Source organism: Schistocerca piceifrons, chromosome 2 (assembly GCF_021461385.2).
Source record: "Schistocerca piceifrons isolate TAMUIC-IGC-003096 chromosome 2, iqSchPice1.1, whole genome shotgun sequence".
In the NCBI taxonomy this organism is placed as follows: domain Eukaryota; kingdom Metazoa; phylum Arthropoda; class Insecta; order Orthoptera; family Acrididae; genus Schistocerca; species Schistocerca piceifrons.
Window position 1 is genome coordinate 756,425,058 of NC_060139.1, and position 12,487 is coordinate 756,437,544.

Genomic DNA, 12,487 nt, shown 5'->3' on the forward strand with positions numbered 1-12,487 from the left:
CCTCTACCAATCCATCGGTCACTGAATCTGATGTTGAGAAGCGTACGAACACTTCGACTGAAATGTGCAGGAGCTCCATCGTGTACGAACCACATGTTGTGTCGTACTTGTAAAGGCACATGTTCTAGCAGCACAGGTAGAGTATCCCGTATGAAATCATGATAACGTGCTCCATTGAGCGTAGGTGGAAGGACATGGGGCCCAATGAAGACACCATTAACAATGCCTGCCCAAACGTTCACAGAAAATCTGTGTTGATGACGTGATTGCACAATTGCGTGCGGATTCTCGTCAGCCCACGCATGTTGATTATGAAAATTTACAATTTGATTACGTTGGAATGAAGCCTCATCCGTAAAGAGAACATTTGCACTGAAATGAGGATTGACACATTGTTAGATGAACCATTCCCAGAAGTGTACTCGTGGAGGCCAATCAGCTGCTGATAGTGCCTGCACACGCTGTACATGGTACGGAAACAACTGGTTCTCCCGTAGCACTCTCCATACAGTGACGTGGTCAACGTTACCTTGTACAGCAGCAACTTCTCTGACGCTGACATTAGGGTTATCGTCAACTGCACGAAGAATTGCCTCGTCCATTTCAGGTGTCCTAGTCGTTCTAGGTCTTCCCCAGTCGCCAGTCATAGGCTAGAATGTTCCGTGCTCCCTAAGACGCCGATCAATTGCTTCGAACGTCTTCCTGTCGGGACACCTTCGTTCTGGAAATTTGTCTCGATACAAACGTACCGCGCCACGGCTATTGCCCCGTGTTAGTCCATACATCAAATGGGCATCTGCCAACTCCGCATTTGTAAACATTGCACTGACTGCAAAACCACGTTCGTGATGAACCCTAACCTGTTGATACTACGTACTGATGTGCTTGATGCTAGTACTGTAGAGCAATGAGTCGCATGTCAACACAAGCACCGAAGTCAACATTACCTTCCTTCAATTGGGCCAACTGGCGGTGAATCGAGGAAGTACAGGACATACTGACGAAACTAAAATGAGCTCTAACATGGAAATTAAGCGTTTCCGGACACATGTCCACATAACATCTTTTCTTTATTTGTGAGTGAGGAATGTTTCCTGAAAGTTTGGCCGTACCTTTTTGTAACACCCTGTATACATTAAAGTGACAAAAGTCATGGGATACCAAAATGCGCAGATGGCGACATTTTCACGTGCGCAAGATATAGAAGGGCAGTGCATTGGCGGAGCTGTCATTTGATCTCAGGTGATTCATGTGAAAATATTTCCGACGTGATTATGGCCCCACGATGGGACTTAATGGACTGTGATCGCGAAATAGTAGTTGGAGCTAGACGCATGGCGAAATTCCATTTCGAAAGTCGTTAGGCAGTTCCATTTCTGAGACCCACAGTGTTAACATAGTGCCTAGAATACCAAATTTCAGGCATTACCACCGACGGCATTCACGTAACGACTGAGAGCAGCAGTGTTTGGATAGAGTTGTCAGTGCTAACAGAAAAGCTGCACTGCATGAAATAACTGCAGAAATCAACATGGGACGTCGGACGAACGTATCCGTTAGGATAATGCAGCGAAATGTGGAATTAATGGCAATAGATGACCGACGCGAATGCCTTTGTTGACAGCACGACATCGGCAGCAGTGCCTCTTCTGGACTCCTGACCATATTAGAAGGCCCTAGACGGCAGAAAAACAGTGCCCTGGGCAGATGAGACCTGATTTCAGATGGTAACAGTTGATGGTAGGGTTCGAGAGTGACGCAGACCCCACGAAGTCAAGGACCCAGGTTGTCAACAAGGCACTGAGCAAGCTAATGGTGACTCCTGTTGTGGGATGTGTTTACGTGCAGTGGACTTGTTCCTCTGGTCCAACTGAATCGATTATTGACTGTAAATGGTTATGCTCGGCTACTTGGAGGCCATTTGCAGCCAGTCATGGAGTTCATCTTTTATGGATGACCATGTCATCAGTCAGAACTGTTCGCAATTGGTTCGAAGAACATTCTGGACAATTCAAACGTATGATTTGGCCAGCCAGATCGCCCAACACGAATCCCATCAAACTTTTATGGGACTAATCGAGAGGTCAGTTCGTGCACAAAACCCTTCACCGGTAATACTTCCGCGGTTATGAACGGCTGTATAGGCAGCACGGATCAATATTTCTGCAGGGGACTTTCAGTGACTTGTTGAGTCCACGCCACGTCGAGTTGCAGCATCACGCCGGGGAAAACGAGGTGCGACGTAACATTGGGTGGTATCCAATGACTTTTGTTACCCCAGTGTAGATATTAGTGTTAATGGTGAAGAGAAATACCGTAAATTGCTAAAACTGAAAAACGTCCCAGTGCCTGATGGAATCCCAATCAGATTCTATACAGTACTTGCAACTGAGCTAACCCCATTCAAACTTTATTATACCATAAACTTCTCAAACAAAGAAACTGTCCCAAGTGGTTGGAAGAAAGCACTGGTCACACCCGTCTGCAGGAAGTTTTGCAGAAGTGATTCACAGAACTATCGTCCGATATGGTACACATCCATGTATCGTCGAATCTTGGAACATCTTCTGAGCTCAGTCGTAGTAACGTATTTCGAACAGAATGATCTCCTTTATGCCAACAAGTACGGATTTAGAAAACAATTGAATAAAAAAATTAAAATTCCGACGCGAAAGTGCGTAGCACACCTCTAGAGGAACCAGACCAATATGGCCCGTCTTCACGTTATCAACCTCGTTTGGAAGGCAAAATACACTGAAAAAACGCAACACTAAAAAACAATTAATATAGAGTGATTAAATTTGGGGAATACATTTGTCTAGGCAACATATTTAAGTGAACTTTGAACATAGCTGCTAAGGTTCAGTGACCGTGTCAGAATTATATTGTAACAAATAAGCCCTCGGTCACAAATATTGAGTCAAAATTGACCTGGTTTCGACGCTACTATGAGCGTCGTCTTCAGAATTAGACTAACTGTACTAAAACATTAGGTATATAGTACATTAAGAAAAGTAAAGTTTGTGCTGACTCGAAAAGATGCAGTACTTACAAGTCACATATTAAATGATGGCCTCATTCTCAACGAACAGCTGCAGCTGCGAAATAAAAACTTTTTTGACTGTATAAAGCCATTGCTTGATCTTTGATTCGGATTTCCTCATGCAGTTTACCGAAATGTTGTTTTCCTGTCACATCTTTGCTGTTTTATTGTATGTCATAACTAACGTTTTTACGTTACAAAATGTATCTCTATTTAAAGCAGATAAATATGTAACTTCATCCTGTTATTATTAATGCTTACGTTATGCCTGAATCAGCTGCATCACAATTTCATGTGTCTAATTTTGAATGTACAGTAGCCTAGTTGTTTCTGCGGCTACTAGATGGCGCTCGTAGCAACACCATGTTTACTTGCCCACACTTTCTAAAGTGGGCACCTCAGTCTTGTTGCAACCCTTGTCCACAGTACGAGCAGCCCTTAGCGGCTCGCCATCTGACAAGTGTTCATGACGTCGCCTTTCCGGCTGAGATCTTTTTTTAATATGTGACTTGTAAGTACTGCATCTTTTCGAATCAGTACAAACTTTAATTTTATTAACGTTCTATATACCTAATGTTTTAGTACAGTTAGTCTAATTCTGAAGACAACGCTCATAGTAGCGTCGAAACCAGGTCAATTTAGACTCAATATTTGTGACCGAGGGCTTATTTGTTACAATATAATATTTAAGTGATTAACATTGCAAGATCACAGGCTAATGTAAGCGCGAGATAAACCATTGAAAATGTAAAATGATGGTACATCAATAACCGGTGTAAGCGCCAGAATGTTGAATGCAAATCTGCACACGTGCATGTTTTGTGTTGTACAGGCTCTGGATGTCACTTTGTAGGATGGAATTCTTGCCTGTTGCACTTGGTTGGTCAGTTTACGGACGGGTAATGCTGGTTGTGGCTGACGCTGGAATTGTCGTCTGATGATGTCTCGTATGTGTAAGATTGGAGACAGATTTAGCGATCGAGCAGACCGAGGCAGAATTCGACACTCTGCAGATCATGTCTGGTTGCAAGAGCAGTATGGGCGAGGGTTAACCAGTTGGAAAACACTCCCTAGAATCCGTTCATGAATGGCAGCACAACAGATCGAATCACCAGATCCAGTAGCGCTGGAGGGAACTGACACCATGAATCTTACAGGGCTATCTATAAATCCGCAAGAGTACGAGGGGGTGGAGATCTCTTCTGAACAGCACGTTGCAAGGCATCCCATATATGCACTATAATGATCATGTCTGGGGAGTTTGCTAGCCATTGGAAGTGTTTAAAAAGAGAAAAGTGTTCCTGGAGCCACTCTGCAGTAATTCTGGACATGGGGGTGTCTCATTGTCCTGCCGAAACTGCCCAAGTCTGTGGGAAAGCACAATGGACATGAATGGATGCAGATGATCAGACAGGATGCGTACGTACGTGTCACCTCTCAGAGTCGTATCTAGACGTATCAGGGGTCCCTTATCACTCCAACTGCACACACCGCACACCATTACAGAGCCTCCACCAGCTTGAACAGTCCCCTGATGACATGCAGGGTCCATGGGTTCATGAGGTTGCTCCGTACCCGCACACGTCCATCTGTTCGTTACAATTTGAAACGAGACTCGTCCGACCAGGCAACATGTTTCCAGTCATCAACAGTCCAATGTCGGTGTTGATGGGCCCAGGCTAGGCGTAAAGCTTTGTGTTGTACGGTCATGAAGGTTGCACGAGTGGGCTACGAAAGCCCATATCGATGATGTTTCGTTGAATGTTTCGCACGGTGACACGTGATGATGGCCCAGCATTGAATGAAATCTGTAGCAATTTGCGGGAGGGTTGCACTTCTGTCACGTTGAAAGATTCTCTTCCGGTATCGTTGCGTTCTTGCAGGATCTTTTTCCGGCCTCAGCGATGTCGGAGATTTGATGTTTTACCGGATTTCTGATATTCACGGTACACTCGTGAAAGATTTGATCGAACGCGTATTTTATAAACTACTTGTTTGGGGCCAAGTCACATTTTCTTAAGATCCATCCAATAACTCTCAGCCCGGCAACTGCTGTTCCTATAACTGATTTTTCAAGGTAATTCCACTGTAAGTCGCAGCGAACGGTCATTCTTAGATATTTTACGGTTGCTACTGTTACAGTAATTTACGCAAATCATGCAATAGAACAGCAAAGGATCTCTCTATTTATGCGCAATGCGATACGTTGTTTTTCATTGAGGGTCAGCTGTCAGTCCCTGCATCAGTCGGCGATGCGCTGCAGCTCTTCCTACATTTCGCTTCAGTTTTCTGGCCGTGTAACTTTCCTACAACACAAAAGAACTTTACATTTTCAAAAATTCGTGCAAAGAAATGGTGCAACTTTTTCCTTCGAACCTTATACTGTTAATAAAGTATCTCTGGAAATTTATTTTATACTTTGCAAACAGTTGATATGTGCCTCTCGAGCCACACAACAAACGCCGAGACGATTATCATACTCTTCCCAAACCTCGTGCAACATGTCACTGTGTTGTGTTGTGCAGCTATGGCAATCCTTGCCATAGCTACAGCACGGATTGTGGCAGGAGTGGAAGGAACTTTTCATCTTCCGCACAACGCAATAAAAGAATCACAGTACATGATGGTGATAGCCACTTGCTTCACGTGTCATCATCAGCAACTGCACAGCAGAGTCATTACCCAGGAAGATGTTGTTCATGTGTTTCTCTACAGCCAGATGAAAGTGGTCCACCATTTTGTTACAAGATGAAATTGTTGGTGTTTTGTTGCACAGTTGAGACAGAAGCCACAAAGACAGCATGTCAAGGTAGCAAGTGCATGTGACGGTTTTCTCCACGAGAAAGAACGGATCTTAAGTCTTCTCCCTCGACACTGCACGGAACGTATTGACCTTTGGAGAATCTCGATCATTTCGATGGAGAAATACGGGTTCTTTGTTGCCCAAAGTGCAGATGAAATTTACCATTAGTGTGAAACGTGGCGTCCTCACTAAAAATTAATGTCTTTGACGCGTCGTTGATATTGTCCAATTTCTTCAACATCTCTGTGCAGAATTCATGTCCTGGAGTGAGTTCCTCGACCAACTGTAATCTGTACAGTTTCATGTGCAAGCATTTACGCAGGATTTTGGAAGGTCGTTTGCGGAATCTGAAGTTTACGACTTGCTCGATGTCTTGACGTTTATTGACTTCATTGGAACGCTGCTCGAAATCCATCAACATTTTGCTTCGACGCAGGAGGTCGATCAGAATTATTGCCATTGCAAACTGTTTGCGCCTGTCATAAACGGAGACTGCTGGGTGGCACTGACGAAAGTGTGAGTGAAATGCTCGTGAACAGCAGTTACGGACTCCCTCTCTTGCTTAATGAAGTTCACGGCAGGGCTGTTGTTGTGTAGTTACCATTTTCTGCACTAGCACACGCTGGTGGCGGCAGCCTGCAATAAAAGAATTATACCCGTACGTAAGAAAACTGCTGAGGATTATTAACGGATTAAAATTAGACCGGAGTAAATTACACTGTTGTCTGAATTTTTGCAAGTCTAAAGTTCTTTTGCATTCATCCTTTACAGCAGCATCATGTGCGAACAGCTTCACGGAACTTCCGACATTGTCCAGTAATTACACTAACAGCATTATCTTTGAGTATTCACGAAGTGACTTTTACAATTGTCTGTTTCGTCCCGTCGATTTCAAGTAAAAACTCTGCATACAGATTATTAATTCACATATGTTTGAACTCGGAACTTCGTTAATTTTAAAATCTTTAGGAGAGACATTGCAAGATCAGAAGTAGGTCTACTGTATTTTCATTTATAAACAAGTAGTTCATATTTTTACATAGTTATTTTGAGATCTCAGCCCTACTTATAGTAGAACTCTTGTCACTGAGACAGTTAATAGAGCCATTCATACACACAAATGAAGAAAGGAATGTTTTCATGGTGAATTGTAGATTTGGAGGACATCTATGTTTGTAGACGCAGCGCAAGAGGATCCTTTTTTGCACCATACCTGGGCAAAATGCAGGTAGATCCACCTCTGAACCCTAACCAGGACGTAATCTGAACTGTGGGGGCCTGCCCCGTGATAAACAACACACACACACACCGAAAAATAGAGCAACCGGGCTAGGTGTTTACAATTGAATTGCATCTACAAGCCAATGTATAATGCGTGACCAGAAGTGACGTCATGATCACCTCAACAGAAGTGTCGCCATCTTGGATCTTTACAATATATAGAAGCTCTGAAAGCAAGTCTCTCTCTAAGATAGTGGATGTCTTGCGTGTTGGAAAGGTACACCGTGAAAGTGGTTCTAATCATGAATCAAATTTTATACTCCAAACCGTTTTTTACATTGTACTTGTAGCCTGTTCCGAAAGGAAACACCCCTGCATTCATCTCCTGTTTCAGTGTTGTCAAATTGTTCAAATGGCTCTGAGCACTATGCGACTTAACTTCTGAGGTCATCAGTCGCCTAGAATTTAGAAACTTAGAACTAATTAAACCTAACTAACCTAAGGACATCACACACATCCATGCCCGATGCAGGATTCGAACCTGCGACCGTAGCGGTCGCTCGGTTCCAGACTGTAGTGCATAGAACCGCACGGTCACTCCGGCCAGCTCAGTGTTGTCGTCCAGTTCAGTGCATGATGTGTCAGACATTGGGTTAGCTCGCTCTAAATATAGAACATGTGAAGCAAGGCTGACACAGGTACGAATACCAGTAACATCGCTTAAGTGCCTAATGAAAGCAACCAGCTGACTGCGAGATATTAAATCTGTCCAGTTGCCTCCTAAGGGGAATGAACTAACTTGGCGTCCCTAACGCATTGGTGTTTGCAATGCTGGCCCATCTTAACCACACTTGTAGCACATGAACACAGAATGTGGCGGCTATTGCGACTGGAGATTCTGAGTTCAGCTCCCTCTTTACTCAGTGCTGAGGTGGAGACATCCTTCTATACTACAGCAAGAATCAGCTCATCGGTCGACTTCATTTTTCCATCTCCCAGTGCCAAGTCATTACCCTATCATAGCTTAGCAGCAAGTGTTCTTAATTATCTGAAACTTGGCTGTTTCTGCCAGAGCACGAATCTCGCCGGCCAATGGTGGCAGACATTCTGAGTTCCATCCAGTGCGGATTAGTAATAAGGTTAAACCAATTGTACGCTTGCAGCTTTCGTTATTATTAACCAACAGTATTTTGGCGTGACGAGGAAGCCAGAGGATTTCTCCCACTCCACGATACTAATATGAAGCTGATAAATAGGAGAGCTTACTATACAGTCACGCATGAAAAAGTGTCCACTCTACGGAAAATAACACTATGAACCAACAGAAATGCTTTAATAAAATATTATCGGGTTTCAAGCCGCGTCAAGTGGTTAACTGGCCACGAGCTTTTGGCAGTGATCTCCTCTACCATTGTCAAGTGGTTGACTGTCGTGTGAATGCCGCTGCCGTGCTTATACAGCCGCGTCGCTGCCAGTGACGTCATTGGTGCCGAAACCCACCAACACCGACTCAAAGGAAGGCCTCGGTGCTTGTTCGTGACGTCACGTCAGCTAGGCACAGCGAACGCCAGGTCTGTTGCAGGCATACTCATAATCGTGGTGTCTCCCTCTCTGACACAGGAAAATGTGAAACTCTTGGCGGTAGTTGACCAACACACATTGTTCTGAGAGATATCTGCAATCAATTAATTGTGCAATTCATTACACTTCTTAGCAAATAGTGTACTCCTGTACTTAAATTTCCACCAGTTTTAAGGATTGACATACAAAAACAACTTCATGGTCCAGCAGCAACAGAATTCGTGCTTCTTTACCTTATTTGTAAATCTGAGGAAGTTACTGGGTTGCTTTCACAAGAAACTGTGAACATAATGGTGCTCTTCTTTCGGTATCTTGGTTGACTATGGGGTGAGGAGCACTGAATGTTAATGAAATATCTTGCGATTGTACACGTTGGGGGAGGGGGTGGGGGACAGAAGAAGAGGCAAAAGAGAGATACTCCTTTTATCAAATAAAATTTTTTTTATCTTATAAAGTTTCTCCGTTCAGTTGCAAGAGGGACATATTTATCTTATCTAATGTGCATTTTTAAAAAAGTTTAAGCTCAGCAGTATTTTCGGTATATGAAGCTATTTTGTTTCCTGTTTAGAATTCCTTTCGTTGAAAACGACTGTAATCTAATGACTGGGAACAGTTGGACATTTACACATGTAAATTAGTTCACATTTCCAGTGACGATGCCAAACGAAAATAAATAAATAAATAAATAAAAGAAACGAGTTATTGTAAGGGGGTTGGGGTAAGTTTCGATAACAAAATGGATCAAATAAATGAAGTTACTTGAACGTAAAATTTCCGAAGCTTGCAATGGGGCAAAGCATCTTCTCATATTGATCTACGTTTGTTTCGACAGGATTCAGTAATACAGAACTACGATCTTCATTTGTAGCTTTGCGATAGTAAGAAAATCTTTCATCTAAATAAAACTGCAGAATCCAAAACAATACCAAACATTTTGTCCAAAAATAAGAGATTTATAGTGATAAACACGCCCAGGCGTTTCTGCCTGCAACAGACCTGGCCGCCTGCAGATCATACAGAACAAGGTGCTACGAATCATCAGCAATGCTCCACGCTACACACGCACCGTGGATCTTCACCATGAATACCGCCTTGATACCCTCAAGGAAATATTCAAAAAACACGCCACACGACTATACAGGAACTCGAGACACTCGAACAATCCTTTCATCCTCACTCTGGGAAACTACGATCACAACCACAGGTGGAAACACAAGCGGCCAAAGACACTGCTAGCTAGGGCATAACCACCTATGGTAAACTAACATACGCAAACAGCGACAAACGCCGGTAAGCCCCTGCATATCAGCAACACTGACTGGCAACTACCAGCTGCTATTAGAGCCAACTAACAGGCCACAGCAGGGACACCGACGAGCTCGCCCACAGACGCACGAACAATTCTGCCAACACTCCCTCACACCGTGCCTCCGGTATATGACCTATCGGACACAAGACCGATAACAAACCTAACTGTTGCAGGTTGCAGGACGCTGAACGAGGACTCTGTACCAGCACCCAGCGCCAGCCGCCGAGCAGCACAAACGCACAGCGTCAAGGTATCGACATGCATGATACCCACTACTAACAAAGCCTATCCTTACACAACCTATCGCAGGCAGCAAGACAACCGCTACTGCTCTTGCCGCCCGACCTAACTTTCGCAGAGGTTTTTTTCCCTTGGCTCTTGCTTTGGCATTTTTTTTCCTCTGCCCTTCAAACCGCTACCCTTCGTCAGATTTCGACCAATCTATCTCCAGATGAGCGCGTATTAATGGTTAATCCTAACCAGACGTACGCAGACATCGCAGTACCCACATCCTGCGACACCTCACTTTAGTGAATACTAACCCTTATGCAGAGATGGCAGTAGACCTTTTGTGTTGGCCATCATGCCGGTGTGGGCGTGGAGGGGCTCCACCTCTTAAAAAAAAAAAAAAACCTGGCGTTCGCCGTGCCTAGCTGACGTGACATCACCAACAAGCGCCGAGGCCTTCCTTTGAGTCGGTGTTGGTCCCACACCATATAGGGCAATGTTGCGATGGCGTGACCGTCGTGCCCGCTTCAACTTCCTAATCACAGGATCCCAGGCAAAACTCAGCTGCAATCCACCTTCTTTATTGAGTACTACGCTATCCCAGACCGCGTTGGTTCGTTTAATAATAGAAGTATCCTTGAATACAATTCGATATCTCTTTTCCAGTGCATGCTCCGCCACAATTGATTTTGCGGGATGCATAGACGGAAATACCTTTCATGTTCCCTGCGGCGCTGTTCAATAGTACAAACTCTCTGACCTGCATAAAATTGCCCACACGCTCCCGGTATTTTGTGTACTCCAAGTGTTCTGAAGCCTGTATCGTCTTTCACAGGCCTCAATAGTAGCCGGGTCTTTGCTGGAGGCCTGAAGACTGTAAGGATTTTATGTTTCCTCAGGAGCCGGCTATCCATCCCTGTTATTGAGCCACAAAGCGATAAAAATGCAATCTTCATCGTGTCTCCTTCGGAGGCCTTCTGCTTTCGCGGCTTACATGAAACTGCTTGCAACATTTGTCTGTTGTAACTGGTTTCCTCGAAAACGTAGCGTAAGTGGCTCAGTTCCCTTTGCAGGTTTTCGGCGTCTGGGGCGGTTTCAGATCGATGTACCAAGGTCCTCAGAGCAGACCGTTCCTGTACTGGGTTGTGGCAGCTGGTGAAGTACCGATCCATATGGCTGGGCTTGCGATAAACGCTGTGACCGAGACACCTATTGGGTTTACAGCGCACAAGGATGTCCAGGAACTGCTATGAACCGCCCTTCTCTACTTCCATCGTGAACTTTAGGTGGTCTTGGATGTTGCTGATGTGTTCCAGGAACTCTTACAGCTTTTCATGTCCATGGGGCCATACGACGAAGGCATCGTCGACGTAGCGACAAAAATAAGTAGGCTTTGCAGGGGATGTGTCCCAGGCAATGTCCTCAAAATGCTCCATAAACCGGTTGGCTACAACTGGAGCTAATGGGCTCCCCATCACGATGCTGTCCGTCTGGTTGAAATATTCTCCACCATGTAAAAAGTACAACGATGTCAGAGTATATTTAAGTAAATCAAGGTTGGTTTCGTCAAAGACCTGGGACTATAGAGTCTGTGATGGGCACACATGTGAATAGGGGCACCACATCAAAACTGACCATAATATTCCCTTCACCGAGGTGTAGACGATTAATTCGATTGATGAAGTTCGTCGTATTTTTTATATGATGCACACAATGTCGAACGTGCGTCAAGAGGAAGCTGGCCAAACGTTTTGCAAGTATACAGGTTGGCGAACCGATGGTGTGCACTATAGACCTTAAAGGTTTATCCTTCTACACACCTCTGGCAGACTAGAACGTGGATAGTCTGGGTGCGTGAGGGAGGAGGTTTCTAATAACTCTTCCAACGACGACCGTTTGAGTATAGCCCAGGATCCTGTGATTAGTGAGTCAAAGCGAATATGGCGGTCGCGCCATCAAAACATTGCCATACATGGTGCGTGGCTGGGCGCTAATGACGACACTGACGGCGGCTCGGCTATATAAGCGCGGCAGCGGCAATCACACGATTTGACAATGCCAAAGGAGATCTCTGCCAAAAACTCGTGGGCAGTTAACCACTTGACTTGGCTTGAAACCTGCGAATATTTTATTAATGGACATCACCTCAAGAGCATGCATTTGCACAATGGAAATGCTTGTTTCAAAAATTTAAACGGAACGTCATCCCATAGTGTGGCCGATGAACCATGGTTCTCACACTGACCTCTGGAAAGCGATGTCTATCTAGATTATTTTCTGTCTAAAAGGATTCTTCGAACAA